Source organism: Rhipicephalus microplus, chromosome 10 (assembly GCF_043290135.1).
Source record: "Rhipicephalus microplus isolate Deutch F79 chromosome 10, USDA_Rmic, whole genome shotgun sequence".
In the NCBI taxonomy this organism is placed as follows: Eukaryota; Metazoa; Arthropoda; class Arachnida; order Ixodida; family Ixodidae; genus Rhipicephalus; species Rhipicephalus microplus.
This window is the reverse complement of record NC_134709.1, coordinates 85969878-85990035: the sequence shown is the minus strand read 5'-3', so window position 1 is coordinate 85990035 and position 20158 is coordinate 85969878.

Below are 20158 nucleotides of genomic sequence, written 5' to 3'. Positions count from 1 at the left end.
TGTTTAGATGTGTCGTTTGCTTTCGTCATCTATTCACGTCATGTGATACCAAAGTTAGTATATGTAGAGCTAGCGAAACGGCCGCGAGCACGTTATGAGCGTGGTATGTTGTCATGTTCTGACACGACACGCATCTCGTGATTATCGTGATTGCACCAGTCACATACCTTCGTCATCCATTGACGTCACGTAATACCAAATTCGGCATATGCGAAGCTAGCGAAACGGCCGAGAGCACATCAGAGTAGCATGCAGTCATGTCGTTACATGACACGCATGTCGTGATTATCATGTTTGAACAGGTCGTTTACCTATGTCGTCCAATCGGGTCGCGTAATACCGAGTTTGGTACACGTGAAGCTAGCGAAATGGCTGCGAGCGCATCACGAGCGTAGCATGTAGCCATTGTTACATGACACGCATGTCATGTTTATCATGTTTGCACCAGTATTATACCTTCGTCATTCATTCCCGTCCAGTAATACCAAATTTGGTATAAGTGAAGCTGGCAAAACGGCCGCGAGCGCATCATCTGCGTGGCATGTTGTCATGTTGCTACATGACACACATGTCATGATTTTCATGTTAGGGTCTGTCGCTTGTGTTCGCCATAAATACACACCATACCATACCAGCTTTGCAACATGCTATGTGAACGAAACCACCGCAAGAGCTGCAGGACCATGAAATGTCAATCATGACATTCATGACACACATGTCATGATCTTGATCTTTCGACTAGTCAAATATGTTCTTCATTCATTCATGTTATGCCATATCATGTTTGGTATCGATACCGTTATCGAAACAGCCAGGAGAGCTAAAAGTCGTTGGTGGCAAGGTTAGATAGATGGATAGATAGATAGATAGATAGATAGATAGATAGATAGATAGATAGATAGATAGATAGATAGATAGATAGACGGACGGACGGACGGACGGACGGACGGATAGATAGATAGATAGATAGATAGATAGATAGACAGATAGACAGATAGATAGATAGATAGATAGATAGATAGATAGATAGATAGATAGATAGATACGCCTAAGGTCGCCGAAGCTCGCTAAGAAAAAAAGAACTATGTATATGCATGCTGAGGGGGAGCTAAGAAAACGATGGAACATGTTCTGATTGAATGCAGGGATATCCACCCACGTATACGTGTGGGTACAAGCCTGCATGAGGCTTTAGGTTTTAGGGACAAACATGGCAAGCTGAACACTTCCGCGACAGACGCAAGTAATGTACGGTTAGAGTATTGGTGGCAGAATAGGAGATAAAGGACAGAAAAAGTCGGAAAATGAGGTCATTCTACCTAAAGAGGCAGAGAGATGGAACATAAAAATTTGCATTTTCTGTTATAACAACACCAATTTATTTGAAGTATATAAGGCATGCCCACATAAAAACATTTGTCCACCCCATTATAAAATAAAGGGGACGCTCATAGCATCCATGCATCCATTCATCCATCCGTCCTGTGCAGTTTTCATTTCCCGGGCTGAAGTTCGGCCAATTAAAGTCTCTAATTTCAGTCGCGCTGCTTCTGCCTTCGTCAAAGTCAGGCCCACGTGACGATATTCCGTAAACGCCGGTGCCGCCTGTAAACAATTCCGTGCTTTCTTTTTCGCCGGGATATAATCCGGTTAACCTCCCTGCCCTTCTTCATACCATATATCTACTATAGAAATTTGTCTTGTATATAAAAAATGTTCACAAAAATGAGCAGCAGGACATCATTTATTTTAGTTCAAATACTGAGAGTCAATATTTTGCTTCAAACAGGATGGGCGTCAGGCACCATGCAGAATCGAGTATACAAGCAGCGCAATGGGCGAGCTCAAGAAATAGAACAAAAGGTAAAAACTGGTATGGCAATCATAGAAAGATAGGGTCGTCAAACCATAGGGTAGCAACAAGGAAAGTTTCACGTGATATTGTGATGGAGTGCCGACCATCAAAGCTATGAGGGAGCACACAAGCTTTACAACATGTGCCCGATAGCTGGATGCTCTTTAACGTATCGATGTACTGAAGACGCAATGATGCAGCCTCAACACCCAAGTATATGATTCTGCAACCGAGAGCACCGCAATCTAACTGAAAAGTTATACAAGACAACAGATGTTGAGTTGGGTGGCACTATGTTTTCAAGGCAAGTGAAACCAATGTCGACCGTGAAAGAAAGGCATGAAAGTTTTCTGAACGAGTGTACGCAAACACTACAGGCCCTTCTACACTACAAACTCCGCGATTTCGTCACTATAACTTATATAAACGCTTGCTGCAGTCTTACTTGGACATCAACAAAAATATGTGCGTTACTAAGAAGATTTAGCACAAGAAACGCGACGGTAGTATTTAGAAAAATTATTTTAGGATTCATAGTACTTCGTACTATATACTATGAGAGAGCATTATGCCGTCCCAGATTCGCCACAATGTCAACAGAGCTCCACCGCATTAGTATTTAGGAAAATTGTTCAACGATTTATAGTACTTCGCACTATACTATGGAGAGTATTCAGCCGTCTCAGATTCTCTGAAGTCTTGTGCACTGCCTTGCATTGCCCTTGGAGCCAGATAAATAGGACAGTTCTACAAGTGTCGTTGATTTTAGCCACTACTAGAGCTCCAGTTTCCCAGGCAACTTTTTTCAGAGATGAGCACTCAAACTTCAACTGTTGCTGCCCATAAGAGTCAACAAGGCTGCTTTCTGCAAGACACTTGACAGCTCATTTCAAACTGTTCATTTTAAAGGCGCGTGCGAATGAACTCTCCCGAAAAGCGCCATACGCTTGCGCCCATCATGAGAGGCAGGCGATTGCTCGTTGTGCCAAAGCCGCGAGTCAAGGACTTTCCGAGGTTTGGCGATGCTCCCCGAGACCTGCTGAGATTTCGCGAGACCTGTCAATACATCGCGAAACCTCGTGATCGGAGTGAACACGAGGGAAGTTTGACAGAAATCACCGCCATAAGCACAAAGGCAATTATGTTAAAGGAGCTTCCTCAGAGATGGTCGGGTCTGCACACATTGCTCTATCATCACGAAAGACGTGACGGGCTTTCTTAACGGCACGCCGTCTTCGCTTCGGAATCCCGGGCTCTCCCAGAAAGTATTGGCAGCGAGCCCGCCGTGTTGCTGCGTTTGCTTATAGAGTGTTCATTCTGCAGAGCGTTAAGGAATATTGGCGCAGGGGTAACCAACAGTGTTCACTGAGTGAAGCCCCAGCAAAGAGAAGGGAGGCGCGCCAAATACGAGCCATGTATACAGGCGTGGCCCTCTAGCCATCACTTATCACCAGTGTCTCCTGTCCTGTCCCACTCTTCGTGAGGCACCTCGGGCAGGTGCAGCAAAACAGTACATAGAAATAGTCAATAACTTACATACATATAACAAATAAACGAAGAGCACCACACCAATCGGGGAAATTGTAAGATGTCAGTTAAATGATCAAGTAAAGCTATTCCTTGGCGACAAAACACGAAAGGTATTATTAGCACTAACATAAACATATATTAGGATACATACAAATTGATGTGAATGAATTGCAATGATATTGTACAAATATATTTTGTACAATAGTGAGATTACCCAATTCAGCACATGCACTCTACAAGCGGGTTTAGATTATTACATTCGTAATTCGCTTTCTAAGCTTTGTAATCCCTTATGGCCTAGCGTATTTGCAATGCCTTGATTCAATTACTTCAGAAATCTTGTTGCACAGTAAAACAATTTGGTCATCTATTGAGTGTGCATTATAGTAAGTCCGACACATTGGTCCTACCAACGCAACAGTACGAATATTATACGAAAGATTTCTGCTTGAGTACGTATCAGAAAAGCTCTGAAACGTATTTTTTAATTTTTATAGATTAAAATGGCTAGGTGTACCTACCCTGTAGCACCCTTGGAATGGTAGAACGTTATACACACGAAAAAAAGAGACATATTTGTGGGGACCAAAGTAGTTAGCAGAAAGTAGTGCACGTTTTTTGGAGAAGAATAATACTTTAACTATTTGTTCTGTTACACGTAGCCCAGACTAGATTGCAATACCAGATTTGCGAGTGGATAGAAGAAAAGTGGTGCTACCGTTCACCTTTCCCTGGAAGTAGATGTATGAACAGAAATTTTCTCCTCTGAAGATGGCAGTCGACGTGAAGCACGACTGCGCCGGCGTCCTGTTCCTGGTGCAAGAAAGCGGGGCATTGGGGTGAGGGGGGGGACCGAATCCTGGACTCTTCCTGCGTAGACCTTCAATGCCAGTCGCTCGTACGGTGCGCATTGGGGCTAAAGAAACGGTTCCATGCGAAAGTTCAGATCAAGCGTGCGTCCATACGAACTTTTCGATAATTTCCTTTGCCAGGAAGAATAATTCACAGAGTACGTGACCCCGTGCTTTAACCCCTTGGATATTGCTCTATCCGCGGCCGTTCCCACTTGGCATCCCGCTAGAGATTTCTCGCGCCCGCAGGTGGCATGGGTCCACGCATATTGCCACGGGGTCGTGACGTGGACGAAGGGAGCAGACGACAGGTTGAATATCAAACTGTTTATTCAAGCCGAACTTGTGGCCACGTAAAATGAATGTCAAATTACAGCAAGACCCTGCCACTTATAGCGGTGAGAAGAGCGTCGGCCGTCGATCAACTGACAGGCGGGGAAGCGTGTCGGAATTTATACACTTGAGTTTGAGTTTGAGTTTATTCAACCACGTGACAAGTACATGAAAATACAATGTATGCGTGGTTTGGTGCGAAGGGAAAAAAGCTGCATTTCACAGCTTGACTGGCCCCTTCACCCAGAAAAAAATCTAAACTACAAATTTACAAAAAATTACAAACATTACAGGCAGCGGAAAGCGACAACACAAAAAGAAACACGCATGTGGCCCGTGACAGCAAATAATAGAATCACAACTCTAAAATACATACAAAAATATTCATAACAAAGCAATGCATGAAAGAATAAAAACTGAATAACCATTACAGAAATCACCCAACATTCATTTAATACACAATCAGCACATCCGATTTAACATTTCAGTTTTAGACAATATACGCAGATTATCAGTTGTTAGTTTCCATTTGTTCATCACACTTGGAAGGCGGTAACGTGGTGTTTCAAATCCATAGTTTGTGCGAGGACAAGGTACGTGCCAAGTCACTGTACAGCGAGTAACGCGACTGGCAGGATTTGGTTGCAAGGTGGCCAAGGTGCGTAAAAAGATACTTCCTCTGCGTATTTCTGATTTAAAAGCTGATAGAAGCTGGTATTCGTAATAACAGGTAATTCTTAAAATTCTATATTTTGCAAATATTGAAGCAGTGTGTGCGTTATAGGATACACCTTCAATGCACCGCAAGGCATTTATTTGTAACACGACCAGGTTCTTTAGAGATTCTTTAGAGCCTGTAGACCAGACCAGATGACCATAGTGTAAATGTGAAGAAAAAAGAGCATTGTACATTAATATTTTTTTGTTTCACAGGTAGTATGTTCTGGCATCGACGCAACACACATAGAACTTTACAAAGTTTGTGACTAATGTGTTCTGCATGGTAATTCTATGCCATATATACGTGAAAATGGACACCGAGAGTTTTAACTGTTTGGCAAAGTTTAATTTCAACGTTATTAATTATTAGCTTCTGAGACGTTTTAAATGACCTGGCTTTCGCACGGAACAGTACAGCCTCGCTTTTAAAGCAATTAATGTGTAGAGAATTCGCCCCAGTCCAGGCATAAATTTTGTTTAGTATTTCATTAGCAGAAACAATGAGGTCATCAGCCGTTCCCCAGAAAAAACATACTAGTATCGTCCGCGTAGATTACATATTCTACAGAGCTGTCAATACGTACAATATCGTCGATAAAAATATTAAATAATAGGGGTCCCAAAATGCTACCTTGAGGTACGCCATTCTTAACGTTCATGGATGATGATAGCTCCCGATTGATTGATACACATTGTTTCCTATTAGATAAGTAGCTTCTTATTAAAGCTAAAACTTTACCGCGAACTCCATAACAGTGATGTTTCTCTAGCAAAATATCATGCTTTATTCTATCGAAAGCTTTCGAGAAATCTAAAAATATTCCTAGGGTAAGTTTTTTTGCTTCTATCTTTCTTAGAATCAATTCCTTTTGGTATAGTAAGGCACTTTCGCTTGAGAGGCCTGACTGAAAACCGAACTGTGACGGCGTAATAATGTTGTGTTTAATAAAGAAATTTGAAACTTGCCATCGAATATTCTATTGCAATCGCTCGCGGCGACGTAGGTTGCAGAATAATCTGTGATGTTCACAAAGTGGGCGCAATCTTAACAAAATGATCTACTGCCATCCCAAAGCTTCCCGAACAGTGTAGGCGTGGTTTGCGCCGAGAATTGCTGAAACTGAAACGGGATGATAACACAACTTGAGGACGAATTGTGGCAATATAAATAGCAATAAAATATGCAAAACACGTCAAAGATTAACAAATCTTGTTTTATTTTGTTAGTGATGCTTCACTGCATTACCTACTTCAGTACGATTTTCATCCCTGAAGAGAGAAAGAAATGGAGAGGAAATGCAGGGAGGTGAGGCTTAACTACGTTTTGGCTCGGTTTGCTGCCCTGTACTCAGTGGGAGGGAAAAGGGAGAGAATAGAAAGGAACGGATAGAGAAGAGAGAACACCAAAAGAGCTTGAAACTACAAAACACGGCCTCGTGTTGTTCGTTCACAAGCGCTTGTGAAGTACGCTGCAGCTCGTTAATAAGCGCAAGCGAGCTTTCGTGGCCTTATGCGAGGCCCTATGTCAAGGTCCCATGATTCTCTTTTCTGAGCGTGCGTGCGTGAAGAACTTTGAAGAACGCACGCTTGTCAAGATGAGAGAGGGAGAGGGAAAAAAGCTTTTGTTCATGTAAGCCTAAAGGATCATCCCCATTAGATGGTGCCCTTAGTTTGGGGCTTAATTGTCTCTCCCCACACCATGTGCACTTGCCCGCTGGATCCCCACATTTGTCGCACTCTCATCGGTTCTTAAGACGCTCTTGCGCGTGCCTTGCAAACGAAGCACAACCTTGAGGGATTCGCCTTGACATCGACTGCGAAGATCTCCCGAGGAAAATGAGACCACTCGCGGCTTTTAGGTGCACTGGTGACGCCATGACAGTCGAGATTTCGCGCCACGCCACGCTTCGATAATGCCGAGAACGTGCAGCCTTCGGTGCATGGGGCGAAGCGGAGGGACGAACGGACGCACGGTCGGAGGCACAGACGCACGGATGCAAGGACAAATGGACGAACGGACGCACAGACGCATGGGCGGACGCATGGATGGACACATGGACGGACGCGCGGACGGGCTGACGGAGGGACACTTCGCCCCACTCATTATAATTCACTCATTGGATATGCTGTGACACCGTTTTTATTGACATGCAATACAATGCAACTGGCTACTACGACTATGACGACTATGACGACACGGGACACGGGCCCCTAAAACACACAAACACGGACAAACAGCTCCACCAACAAATTATATATATATATATATATATATATATATATATATATATATATATATATATATATATATATATATATATATATATATATATATATATATATATATATATATATATATATATATTATTTACAAGATACTGCAGGCATGGAGCCCAAGCAGGAATGATACAGGCAGTAAGGCAATAAAGCCAAGCATCACACAGCATACAATAATTCAATCATCACACACATACAACAGTAATGCAACCAAGCTTATCACAACAGCAATGAATTAAGTGGGATTGCGAGAATCGCAAAGGGAAAGCAACATGGCACTGAAAGTAAGCAATCAACAAAAAGGATCAGTGGATAATAAAACTGCAAAACATTTTTACATCCTCAGGAAAACATGTGCGTCAATAGAATCTTTCGACAGCAGGGCGGCAAACGGTAAATTGTTCCACTCACAGATTGTGCGCGGGAAAAACAAAAATTTGAAGAGATCAGTTTTGGAGAAATACGGAGTTAAGGCAAGGGAGTGTGAATGACGACCGCGCCGTGTTTTCAGGCGACTAATGTAGGGGCTGCGATCAAATAAGAGCTTCCGGTTAACTAATAGGTAAAGTAATTTTAGTCTAAATGATTTACGTCGTGATTCTAATGCTGGCATACCATGTCTTTCCATCAGGGCTGAAACGGAGTCTGTTAGACCGTACATACCATAAATAAAGCGGACGGCCCTTCTTTGAATGCTTTCGAGGCAGTCGATATTGGTTTTAGTGTGAGGATCCCAAATAACGCAGGCATATTCAAGTTTCGGTCTAATTATAGAAGTATATGCTAAGTATTTAACCTCAGAGGGAGCGGTTTTGAGTTTGTGTCGTAATAAACAAAGTTTACGGAAAGCGGCAGCGCATATGTTAGTAATGTGAGAGTTCCAACTTAAGGTACTGGTTAATGTTACGCCAAAATATTTGTGTTCATCTACTTGCTTAAGCGGTTGGTCACAAGTACAATAAGAGAATTCAAGGGGGTGTTTCTTTCTAGTCATTCGGAGGTAAAGTGTTTTGTCATGGTTTAATTGCATGTTAGTAGTTTTACTCCAAGAGGCAACGTTTTCTAACGCAGACTTTAACGCAAGTTGGTCCTCGATGCTATTAATTTCATTAAAAAGTATACAGTCATCTGCAAAAAGACGTATTTGGACCAGATTATTTATAACGTTAACAATGTCATTACAAAAAAAAAAGGAAAAGTAAAGGGCCTAGCACACTTCCCTGCGGTACGCCAGACGTAACAGGGAGAGCGTCAGAAGTGCTTCCATTAATTTCGACGTACTGTCTACGGTTACTTAAATAGGCAGTTAGCCAAGAGACGATGAACGCTGGAAGCCCGATTGGAACTAATTTATCGATTAATTTGTCGTGCGATACGCGATCGAAGGCCTTACTAAAATCTAAGAGTATGAGGTCAACCTGTCCCCCCTTATCAAGAACTGAAGAAGCGTGGTGAACAACTGTAAGTAGTTGAGTGACGGTCGAGAATCCCTTGCGAAACCCGTGTTGAACTGGAGAGAGGATTGGATGGGTATCTAAAAATTGTGTAATGAACGTAGCAACAACGTGTTCAAGTAACTTACAGGCGGATGATAACATAGATATGGGTCTGTAGGTGGGAATTAAGAGTGGGTCGCCTTTTTTGGGAATAGGTACGATACGGGCTATTTTAAAATCAGAAGGTAGCGTGGCCGCATGAAGAGAAGATTCAAAAATAAGTACAAGAAATTTCGTCAAAGTTTCAGCATAACGACGGAGAAATGCGTTCGGAATGCAATCGGGCCCTGGCGTCGATTTGTTTTTTAATCGAAGTAACATATTTAAGACACCATTGTGCAAAACAATATTGACATCAGGGTATGAAGCTACTGAATTACTCTGTTTCAGCTGAGACTGCGAAAATACGCTATGGAAAAACAAATTGAAGTGATTCGTGATTGCTCGAAGATTAGTCAATTTAGAGCCGTCGACTGAAATTTGAGTTATGCTTTCTTTGCGCTGTCTAATAAAGTTCCAGAATTTATGGGGTTCCTCTCTTAGGAAGTTCGGTAAAGTAGTGTTAAAGCAGAAATTCTTGGCACGAGTAATAGCATTGTATAGGGTAGTACGAATTTCGGCGAGTTGTTGAGGCGCTGTACGTTTTTTTTCGCAAGCGCTTGGCTGTGCGTTTAAGGTGAATTATAGATCTAGATACCCAGGGCGTATATTTAGCGGTCTTCTTAACTTTATCGGATACAAAGTTTCGCAAACAGAATAAACACATATTTTTAAATTTATTCCAAAGGACTTCTACATCGTGATCAGTGAAGTTTGGCCAGATATTTTCCAAATACTCAGTAATTGCAGTGTCATTAGCTTTCGCAAAGTCTTTCACATTTTTGAGAGCTGGGCAACTTTATGCATTTTTATAATAAAGAGAAATGGAAAAGTACCACAGACACGTGGTACTTTTCGAAAGATCTGGGCAGGAACACAAGGTCAAGTAGAGAGGATGAATTGCCACAAACTCGGGTTGGTTGCTTAACTATTTGGACAAGGTTGTGTGAAAACATAATGTCGAGAATGTCGTCACTGTGACAAAAATCGGGTCTTGTTTTCAAGCGGTCCCAATCAAAGTTGGGCAAATTAAAATCCCCTAAGACGAAAAGTTATATTTACTGAAAGAGGCCAAATGAGATCGCAAATTTACAAGAAAATCGGGCCCAGAGTCAGGCGGTCTGTACACAGCGATAACAATGATTACTTTGTTTCAGAAAAAAACCCTTAAACATAGGCTTTCTGTATCTGGAAATTGCGCTAGAAGGGATGCTTTGACACTGGTTTTTAAAATCACTGCAACACCCCCACCTCTAGTTGGCCGGTCTCTTCGAAATATTTTGTAACCTGGTGGAACTAAGTATCATCAGGTATTTCACTGTGAAGCCATGTTTCCGTAATGACGGTCAAGTGTGGGCTATGACATAACAAAAGGGCTTCAAGCTGTGCCGTTTTGTTAACGAGACTGCGGGCATTTAAGTTAACGACCCTGATGGCAAGTTCAGATGACTGTGACAGAGCAGACGGGTTAGGATTGTTACCGTTACCATCGGAGGACGTGTCTACGACGTCAACCGGGAGAGTTTCAATGGTAATCACCCCACTGGATTGTGAAGGCGCGCGCCGTTGATCAGAATGAGTGGAGAATATTTGCCGCTGATTAGAGTTTGCGTTCCAGATAAAAGTATCACCATCAACGTGCAGTTTATCATGTACGAGGTACACTTTTTTACCAGCAGCTTTCTCACTTTTGGCACTTTCCCAGAACATGTTTCGTTTTTTTAGGGTATGTGCTGAGTAGTCATTCTGTATGTAAATTTTAGAGCATTTTAGTTTTTTTCAATTCTTGAGGACAGCAACTTTTTCATTAAAGTCCTGGAAAAACAAAATAACTGGCCTTTTGACTGGACCTTTGCCTAGCCTGTGGATTCGACCTACAGATTCGCACTTAACTCCCAGTTTTTGTTGAAATGTTTCCCTGATGACTTTTCGCTTAAGATCGTCTTCTGTTTCGTTACGGTCTTCAGTTATTCCGAGAACCACCAAATTCGACCATCTGCTTCGGTCTTCAAGGTCGACAAGTTTGCGCTTCTGGGATTCCACCGAAGTAGAAAAGGAGCTTATGGCGTTGTCCATGTGGTTTAATCCTGCAGTTTTAGATTTAAGCTCGTTAATGTGAATATCCAATTCTAAAAAACGGCTCTTCAAGTCCCCTAAAAGGCTTCCAGTTTTCGCTTTTAGATCTGCCACCTCACCTGGCAGAGCCTCTTGCCCTTCCAAAATTTGTAACAATAATTCTTGTGTTTTAGGACCAGGATTGGTTTCAACATCTCCACAGAGAGGTATTTCGAGAACAAGAAAGCATTCATAAGCACATTTGTAGCACTGACCGGGGCACGGCAGGACCAGCAGAAAAGGCTTGTTGCTTTTAGGACTGGTGTAAACTGAACCAACCTGCATGAGGTAGAAAAACGGCTTAAAACGAGCCATGCTCCCGCCAGGTCCGCCGTGCCCATTGAAGACGAAGTGTTGGAGACGATCTTTTATAGGCACCGCGTCGGTAGACGTCACGGCCCCGAATTGCATAGGTGGCAGCAGGGAGACGATGACGTCACCCAGATGTGGCACGTGTAGGCGATGTGGCTCTTTGACGGATAGTCGCTGGTGCAAGGGCGGCGGGAACGTGTCCGAGGGCGAGGAGAACTGCGCGGCCAACGGGTTGGCCAGCGCAGCAAAGCAGCTTAACAAGCCCTGCTAGAGGTAGAAAAACGGCTTGAAACGAGCCATGCTCCCACCAGGTCCGCCGTGCCCATTGTATATATATATATATATATATATATATATATATATATATATATATATATATATATATATATATATATATATATATATATATATATATATATATATATATATATATATATATAGTATACATATATAGTTCGTTGGTGGAGCTGTTTGTCCGTGTTTGTGTGTTTTAGGGGCGTGGCCCCTTACGCCGTGGGTCACATGTCCCGTGTCGTCATAGCCGTCATAGTCGTAGTAGCCAGTTGCATTGCATTGCATGCCAATAAAAGCGGTGTCACAGCATATCCAATGAGTGAATTGTAATGAGTGGGGCGAAGCGTCCGTCCGTAAGCCCGTCCGCGCGTCCGTCCATGTGTCCATCCATGCGTCCGTCCATGCGTCTGTGCGTCCATTCGTCCATTTGTCCTTGCATCCGTGCGTCTTTGCCTCCGACCGTGCGTCCGTTCGTCCCTCCGCTTCGCCCCATGCACCGAAAGTTGCACGTTCTCGGCATTATCGAAGCGTGGCGTGGCGCGAAATCTCGACTGTCATGGCGTCACCAGTGCACTTAAAAGCCGCGAGTGGGCACATTTTCCTCGGGAGATCTTCCCAGTCGATGTCAAGGCGAATCCCTCAAGGTTGTGCTTCGTTTGCAAGGCACGCGCAAGAGCGTCCTAAGAACCGATGAGAGCGCGACAAATGTGGGGATCCAGCGGGCGTGTGCACATGGTGTGGAATGAGAAAATTTAGCCCCAAACTAAGGGCACCACCGAACGGGGAAGATCCTTTAGGCCTACATAAATGAAACATTTTTCCCCTCTCCCTCTCTCCTCTTCACATGCGTGCGTTCTTCAAAGTTCTTCACGCACGCACGCACACAAAAGAAAATCATGGGACCTTGACATAGGGCCTCGCAAGGCCAGAAAGCTCGCTTACGTTTATTAACGAACTGCAGCGTACTTCACAAGCGCTTGTGAACGAACAAAACGAGACCGTGTTTTGTAGTTTCAAGCTCTTTTGGTGTTCTCTCTTCTCTATCCGTTCCTTTCTATTCTCTTCCTTTTCCCTCCCACCGAGTACAGGGCAGCAAACCGAGCAAAACGTAGTTAAAACTCACCTCCCTGCATTTCCTCTCCATTTCTTTCTTTCTCTCTTCAGGAATGGAAATCGTACTGAAGTAGGTAATGCGGTGAAGCATCACTAACAAAATAAAACAAAATTTGTTAATCTTTGACGTGTTTTGCAGATTTTATTGCTATTTATATTGCCACAATTCGTCCTCAAGTTGTGTTATCATCCCGTTTCAGTTTCAGCAATTCTCGGCGCAAACCACGCCTACACTGTTCGGGAAGCTTTGGGATGGCAGTAGATCATTTTGTTAAGATTGCGCCCACTTTGTGAACATTACAGATTATTCTGCAACCTGCGTCGCCGCTAGCGATTACACTAGAATATTCGATGGCAAGTGTATAAACTCCGACACACTTCGCCGCCTGTCAGTTGATCGACGGCCGACGCTCTGCTCACCGCTATAAGTGGCAGGGTCTTGTTGTAATTTGACATTCTTTTTACGTGGCCACAAGTTCGGCTCGAATAAACAGTTTGATATTCAACCTGTCGTCTGCTCCCTTCGTCCACGTCATGACACCGTGACAATATGCGTCCACCCATGCCACCTGCGGGCGCGAGAAATCTCTAGCGGGATTCCAAGTGGGGACGGCCGTGGAGAGAGCAATATCCAAGGGGTTAGAGCACGGGGTCACGTAGTCTGTGAATTATTCTTCCTGGCGAAGGAAATTGTCGGAAAGTTCGTATGGACGCACGCTTGATCTGAGCTTTCGCATGGAACGATTTCTTTAGCCTCAATGTGCACCGTACGAGCGACTGGCATTGAAGGAAGAGTGGGTCCGCGCAGGAAGAGTCCAGGATTCGGCCCCCCCCCCTCACCCCAATGCCCCGCTTTCTTGCACCAGGAACAGGACGCCGGCGCAGTCGTGCTTCACGTCGACTGCCATCTTCAGAGGAGAAAATTTCTGTTTGTACATCTACTTCCAGAGAAAGGTAAACGGTAGCACCACTTTTTTTCTATCCATTCGCAAATCTGGTATTGCAATCTAGTCTCGGGTACGTGTAACAGAACAAATAATTAAAGTATTATTCTTCTCCAAAAAACGTGCACTACTTTCTGCTAACTACTTTGGTCCCCACAAATATGTCTCTTTTCTTCATGTGTATAACGTTCTACCATTCCAAGAGTGCTACAGGGTAGGTACACCTAGCCATTTTAATCTATAAAAATTAAGAATATGTTTCAGAGCTTTTCTGATACGTACTCAACAGAAATCTTTCGTATAATCTTCATACTGTTGCGTTGGTAGGACCAATGTGTCGGACTTACTATAATGCACACTCAACAGATGACCAAATTGTTCTACTGTGCAACAAGATTCCTGAAGTAATTGAATACGCTAGGCCAAAAGGGATTACAAAGCTTAGGAAGGGAATTACGAGTGTAATAATCTAAACCCACTTGTAGAGTGCATGTGATGAATTGGGTAATCTTACTATTGTACAAAATACATTTGTACAATATCATTGCATTTCATTCACTTCAATTTGTATGTATCTTAATATATGTTAATATTAGTTCTAATAATACATTTCGTGTTTTGTCACCAAGGAACAGCTTTGCATGAAGATTTAACTGACATTTTACAGTTTCGCCGATTGTTGTGGTGTTCTTCATTTATTTATTATATGTACGCCTGTTAATAAATATTTCTATGTACTGTTTTGATGCACCTGCCCGAGGTGCCTCACGAAGAGTGGGACAGGTCAGGGGACACTGGTGATAAGTGATGGCTAGAGGGCCACGCCTGTATACATGGCTCGTATTTGGCGCGCCTCCCTTCTCTTTGCTGGGGCTTCACTCAGTGAACGCTGTTGGTTACCCCTGCGCCAATATTCTTTGACGCTCCGCAGAATGAACACTCTATAAGCAAACGCAGCAATACGGCGGGCTCGCTGCCAATACTTTCTGGGAGAGCCCGGGATGCCGAAGCGAAGACGGCGAGCCATCAAGAAAGCCCGTTACGTCTTTTGTGATGGCAGAGGAATGGGTGCAGACCCAACCATATCTGAGGAAGCTCCTCTAACATAATTGCCTTTGCGCTTATGGCGGTGATTTCTGTCAAACTTCACTCGTGTTCACTCCGAACACGAGGTTTCGCGATGTATTGACAGGTCTCGCAAAATCACAGCAGGTCTCGGGGAGCATTGCAAAACCTCGGAAAGTCCTTGACTCATGGCTTTGGCACAACGAGCAATTGCCTGCCTCTCGCGATGGGCGCACGCGTATGACGCTTTTCGGGAGAGTTCATTCGCCCGCGCCTTTATAATGAACAGTTTGAAATGAGCTATCACGTTTCTTGCGGAAAGCAGCCTTGTTGTCTCTTATGAGCAGCAACAGTGAAGTTTGAGTGCTCATCTTTGAAACAAGATGCCTGGGAAACTGGAGCTCCAGTAGAGGCTAAAATCAACGGCACTTGTAGAACTGTCCTATTTATCGGGCTCCAATGGTAATTCGGAGAAGTTTTTTTTTCTGGGACGGCTGAACGCTCTCCCATAGTATAGTGCGAATTACTATAAATCGTTGAACAATCTCCCTAAATACTAATGCGGAGGAGATCTTTTGACATTTCGGCGAATCTGGGACGTCTGAATGCTCTCTCATAGTATATAGTACGAAGTACTATGAATCCTAAAATAATTTTTCTAAATACTACCGTCGCGTTTCTTGTGCTACATCTCCTTTGTAACGCACATATTTTTGTTTATGTCCAAGTAAGACTGCATCAAGCGTTTGTATAAGTTATAGTGACGAAATCGCGGAGTTTGTAGTGTAGAAGAGCCTGCAGTGTTTGCGTATACTCATTCAGAAAACTTTCATGCCTTTCTTTCACGGTCGACAATGGTTTCACTTGCCTTGAAAACATAGTGCCACCCAACTCAACATCTGTCGTTTTGTATAACTTTTCAGTTAGCATGCGGTGCTCTCGGTTGCAGAATCATATACTTGGGTGTTGAGGCTGCATCATTGCGTCTTCAGTACGTCGATACGTTAAGGAGCATACAGCTATCGGGCACATGTTGTAAAGCTTGTGTGCTCCCTCATAGCTTTGATGGTTGGCACTCAATGACAATATCACGCAAAACTTTCCTTGTTCCTACCCTATGCTTTGACGACCCTATCTTTTCATGATCGCCATACCAGTTTTTACCTTTTGTTCTATTTCTTGAGCTCACCCATTGCGCTGCTTGTATAATCGATTCTCCATGGTGCCTGACGCCCATCCTTCTTGAACCAACATATTGACTTGCAGTATTTGAACTAAAATAAATGATGTCCTGCTGCTCATTTTTGTGAACATTTTTTATATACAAGACAAATTTCTATAGTAGAGATATGGTATGAAGAAGGGCAGGGAGGGTAACCGGATTCCATCAGGGCGAAAAAGAAAGCACGGAATTGTTTACAGGCGGCACCGGCGTTTACGGAATATCGTCACGTGGTCCTGACTTTGACGAAGGCAGAAGCAGCGCGTCTGAAATTAGAGACCTTAATTGGCCGAACTTCAGCCCGGGAAATAGAAACTGCACAGGACGGATGGATGAATGGATGCATGGATGCTATGAGCGTCCCCTTTATTTCATAATGGGATGGAAATATGTTTTTATGTTGGCATAATGCCTTATGTACTTCAAATAAATTGGTGTTGTTATAACAGAAAATGCAAATTTTTATGTTCCATCTCTCTGCCTCTTTAGGTAGAATGACCTCATTTTCCGACTATTTCTGTCCTTTATCTCCTATTCTGCCACCAATACTCTAACCGTACAATACTTGCGTCTGTCGCGGACGTGTTCAGCTTGCCATGCTTGTCCCTAAAACCTAAAGCCTCATGCAGGCTTGTACCCACACGTATGCGTGGATGAATATCCCTGCATTTAATTGGAGCATGTTACATCGTTTTCTTAGCTCCCCCACAGCATGCATATACATACTTCTTTTTTAAATGCGAAGCATTTCTTAGCGAGCTTCGCGACATTGAGCTTATCTATCTATCTATCTATCTATCTATCTATCTATCTATCTATCTATCTATCTATCTATCTATCTATCTATCTATCTATCTATCTATCTATCTATCTATCTATCTATCTATCTATCTATCTATCTATCTATCTATCTATCTATCTATCTATCTATCTATCTATCTATCTATCTATCTATCTATCTATCTATCTATCTATCTATCTATCTATCTATCTATCTATCTATCTATCTATCTATCTATCTATCTATCTATCTAACCTTGCCACCAACGACTTTTAGCTCTCCTGGCTGTTTCGATAACGGTATCGATACCAAACATGATATGGCATAACATGAATGAATGAAGCACATATTTGACTAGTCGAAAGATCAAGATCATGACATGTGTGTCATGAATGTCATGATTGACATTTCATGGTCCTGCAGCTCTTGCGGTGGCTTCGTTCACATAGCATGTTGCAAAGCTGGTATGGTATGGTGTGTATTTATGGCGAACACAAGCGACAGACCCTAACATGAAAATCATGACATGTGTGTCATGTAGCAACATGACAACATGCCACGAAGATGATGCGCTCGCGGCCGTTTTGCCAGCTTCACTTATACCAAATTTGGTATTACTGGACGGGAATGAATGACGAAGGTATGATACTAGTGCAAACATGAAAAACATGACATGCGTGTCATGTAACAGTGACTGCAAGCTACGGTCGTGATGCGCTCGCAGCCATTTCGCTAGCTTCACATGTACCAAACTCGGTATTACGCGACGCGATTGGACGACATAGGTAAACGACCTGTTCCAACATGATAATCACGACATGCGTGTCATGTAACGACATGACTGCATGCCACTCTGATGTGCTCTCAGCCGTTTCGCTAGCTTCGCATATGCCGAATTTGGTATTACGTGACGTCAATGGATGACGAAGGTATGTGACTGGTGCAATCACGATAATCACGAGATGCGTGTCGTGTCAGAACATGACAACATACCACGCTCATAACGTGCTCGCGGCCGTGTCGCTAGCTCTACATATACTAACTTTGGTATCACATGACGTGAATAGATGACGAAAGCAAACGACACATCTAAACATGATAATCATACACTGAAGTCATGTACGACATCATTTACCTCCACCTCGTAACATTGTGCTGTTTTAAAGTGAGACATAAACATTTCTCATTCGTGCTTCGCATATCGTAGATTCTCAATGTACGTGGGATCTGCCAATTGTTTTTTCATTTTGCGTGTAAGGGTGCCAGTTGAACTCAAGATTACAAAGTTCTATTGAAACTGTATCGCTTTTGACACTTTTCACTCCATATTTGTTGTTCGCAATGCCTTTACATTTTCTGGTAAGTATTAAATTTCGTGAACTTTCTTTAAGTGAACAATTTTCCTGGGTGAATTGAAGTTCACTTAAGTACGAGCGTGGGTGTGTTTGTGAGAGAGAAAGACGCGTTTTTGATTCTGTATGCAAAGTTCAGTTTTTCAGACAAAAGGAGCTCGCGCGGATGTGTGTCGTCACCTGTCGGCGATTATAGAAAGTAATATCTGAATGGGATTCACCATGGCGACCAAGCGGTTGATTCAAAGTTGTTTCGCGTGCTTGCTAGCGAAATGGACGCTGATTTATTTTTTGAGTTACACAACACTGCACCTCTTATTTACATTTACTGAATGCTAGAAGAACTACAATGCTAGAAGAACCACGACTTTTAGCTCTTCTGGCCGTTTCGTTAATGGTATCAATACCAAATTTGGTATGGCAGAACATGACTGCACGACGAGCATAATTTACTAATCATTACATGATTATCATGACATGTATGTCGTGCATGTTACGATTTATATTTCAAGGTCTTGTTGCTCTTGCGGTGGTTTCGTTCACATGACATGTTGCAAAATTGGCTTGGTATGACATCACTGCATGGCGAACACAAGTTACAAACGCTAATATGGAAATCATGATATGCACATCATGTGAGTCATGATTCATAGCGCCACGCTCATGGTACGCTCGCAGTTATTTCGCTAGCTTCACATATACCAAATTTGGTGTTACGGAACATGAAAGGATGACGAAGGAATGTGACTGGTGCAAACATGATAATCATGAGATGTGTGTCATGTAACAACATGACTACATGTCACACTCATGATGCGCTCGTGGCCGTTTCACTAGCTTACCATTCACCAAATTTGGTATTACGTGACGTGAATGGTGACAAAAGTATGAGACTGGTGAAAACATGATAATCATGAAACGCGTGTCGTGTAACAACATGACTACAGCCACACTCATGATGCGCTCGCGGTCTTTTCGCTAGCTTCACAAACATCAAATTTTGTATTACAAGACGTGTATGGATGACGAAGGTATGTGACACTTCCAAACATGATAATGATGGTATTCGTGTCGTGTGAAACATTTCTACACACTACGCTCATAGCGTCCTCGCGGCTGTTTCGCTAGGTGCACATATACCAATTTCGGTATCAGGTGACGTGAATAGATGACGAAGGTAAATCACACGTCCAAACGTGATAATTATAACATGAAATTTACGTACGGCATCACTTACTTCCGCTTCATATTGTTATGCTGATTTTAAAGTTACATATCTAGCTTCCTCATTCGGGCTTCGCATATCAGCGATTCCCACTGCACGTGGGATCTGCCAATTTTTTTACGGAGTCTGGCTTTATGACTACGTGTCCTAAGGCAACCCGATCTCGCTTCGAACTGCCTGGCGCGTAGCGAGTTTATAACAACCCATTCTCCGAGATACTTGTACACACTTACCCTCAGTATTTCTTGGCCCTTTATTGAGACCACCTGGTCTTTGTGATCATCGAATACCATCAATGCACTTTTCGTCGAACTAATACCTAGTCCTAGAGCCTCGCCTTCCCTTCCGCATATATCTAATAGCCAATGTATGCCGCCTTGACTGTCGGCAAGTAGGACCATATTGTCTGTATAAAATACGTATAGTAAGCGCCCACTGGGGGTGGTTGTCGCGATGGCGTATATAGTGAAAGAGTCTCCTTTCGTGGGGAGCATGTTATTACTAGTTTCTGTGTTTTTACGCGCGAAAAACATTATGTGATGATGAGGGATGCCATAGAAAACAGCCCGGGCAA